At 46.0% G+C, this 2,050-nt stretch overlaps 1 long non-coding RNA gene across 1 annotated transcript in view; it reads right to left on the bottom strand.

Moving 5' to 3' along the window:
* Nucleotides 1-792: 792 nt before the first annotated feature.
* Nucleotides 793-2,050, bottom strand: part of LOC126988310 (uncharacterized) — a 1,304-nt gene continuing 46 nt past the window's right edge. Inside the window, exons 1-3 of the long non-coding RNA XR_007741828.1 lie at nt 1,753-2,050; nt 1,060-1,356; nt 793-960 (exon numbers count right to left, since the gene is read on the bottom strand). The exon at nt 1,753-2,050 is cut by the window's right edge and continues 46 nt beyond it. This is a non-coding gene — a long non-coding RNA (uncharacterized LOC126988310). The remainder of the gene's footprint in view (nt 961-1,059; nt 1,357-1,752) is intronic.

The raw sequence follows: 2,050 nt of genomic DNA, 5'->3' as shown, positions 1-2,050 counted from the left end.
GGCATTTCCAGGAGTAGTTTTATGACCCTGGTGGTAGTGTGACCCTTCCTCTGTACCATGAACCTGGAGAAACAGTAATTAGAACCCGACTGACCTCACTCATTATGGGCTGTATTTTTTTTTTTTTTTACAGCTTCTCCATCTTTCTCTTCTCGTCAAAATGTTCTCACCTTTTTTACGTAATCTAGAAACCCACTGGACCGATTTTCGTTTTCTTTGTACCGTTCGAATCCTGAATGAATGTTCTACAACGCTTCCTCTATAGCGAATTGCGTTATCTTGCGTTGTTTCGGAGATATTGCGTGTTGAATTAAGAGACAGTTCAAGGGCGTAAAGAAAAATATATATAAAAAAAAGCCCGCTACTTACTGGTCCTGAAACCTTATTTGGAATTCCTATAAACCAGTATATGAGAGAGAGAGAGAGAGAGAGAGAGAGAGAGAGAGAGAGAGAGAGAGAGAGAGAGAGAGAGAGAGAGAGAGAGAGAGAGAGAGAGAGAGAGAGAGAATGAAATAAAAAAGAAAGAAAAAATAGAAAAATACCCCAAAAATCAACAAAACAGAGAGAGAGAGAGAGAGAGAGAGAGAGAGAGAGAGAGAGAGAGAGAGAGAGAGAGAGAGAGAGAGAGAGAGAGAGTCGAAATAAGGTCGGAGGAGATGCATACCTGTCAAGTCGAACGTTTTTTGCATGTCTTACGAAATTTCGGCGATTTTCAAGTCTTATTGCGTAAGTTGAAAATCTTGCGTTTCTTCTCCGCTTGCGATGTTTTTTTGTTTTTTTTTAAGCCCTTGACTGTGGATTTGCTACCAGAAGACATCACCAAGCTACAGGAATGGATCAAAAGTGGTTGCTACAATTCAATGAAGAAAATGTAAAGTCCTGTACCTTGGGAGGGGATATCCAGCACACCAATACCACATGGGAAACACTCCACCATCCACCACAGAGGCAGAGAAAGACCTGGGAGTGTATGTTACCAGGCTACCAGTGAAGGGATATCCAGAACACCAATACCACATGGGAAACACTCCACTATCCACCACAGAGGCAGAGAAAGACCTGGGAGTGTATGTTACCAGGCTACCAGTGAAGGGATATCCAGCACACCAATACCACATGGGAAACACTCCACTATCCACCACAGAGGCAGAGAAAGACCTGGGAGTGTATGTTACCAGGCTACCAGTGAAGGGATATCCAGAACACCAATACCACATGGGAAACACTCCACTATCCACCACAGAGGCAGAGAAAGACCTGGGAGTGTATGTTACCAGGCTACCAGTGAAGGGATATCCAGCACACCAATACCACATGGGAAACACTCCACTATCCACCACAGAGGCAGAGAAAGACCTGGGAGTGTATGTTACCAGGCTACCAGTGAAGGGATATCCAGAACACCAATACCACATGGGAAACACTCCACTATCCACCACAGAGGCAGAGAAAGACCTGGGAGCATATGTTTCCAGGCTACCAGTGAAGGGATATCCAGCACACCAATACCACATGGGAAACACTCCACTATCCACCACAGAGGCAGAGACAGACCTGGGAGTGTGTGTTACCAGGCTACCAGTGAAGGGATATCCAGCACACCAATACCACATGGGAAACACTCCACTATCCACCACAGAGGCAGAGAAAGACCTGGGAGTGTATGTTACCAGGCTACCAGTGAAGGGATATCCAGCACACCAATACCACATGGGAAACACTCCGCTATCCACTACAGAGGCAGAGAAAGACCTGGGAGTGTATGTTTCCAGGCTACCAGTGAAGGGATATCCAGCACACCAATACCACATGGGAAACACTCCACTATCCACCTCAGAGGCAGAGAAAGACCTGGGAGTGTATGTTACCAGGCTACCAGTGAAGGGATATCCAGCACACCAATACCACATGGGAAACACTCCACTATCCACCACAGAGGCAGAGAAAGACCTGGGAGTGTATGTTACCAGGCTACCAGTGAAGGGATATCCAGCACACCAATACCACATGGGAAACACTCCACTATCCACCACAGAGGCAGAGAAAGACC

The sequence above is a fragment of the Eriocheir sinensis genome, chromosome 69, assembly GCF_024679095.1.
Source record: "Eriocheir sinensis breed Jianghai 21 chromosome 69, ASM2467909v1, whole genome shotgun sequence".
Lineage (NCBI taxonomy): Eukaryota > Metazoa > Arthropoda > Malacostraca > Decapoda > Varunidae > Eriocheir > Eriocheir sinensis.
This window is presented reverse-complemented; position numbering and strand designations above follow the sequence as displayed.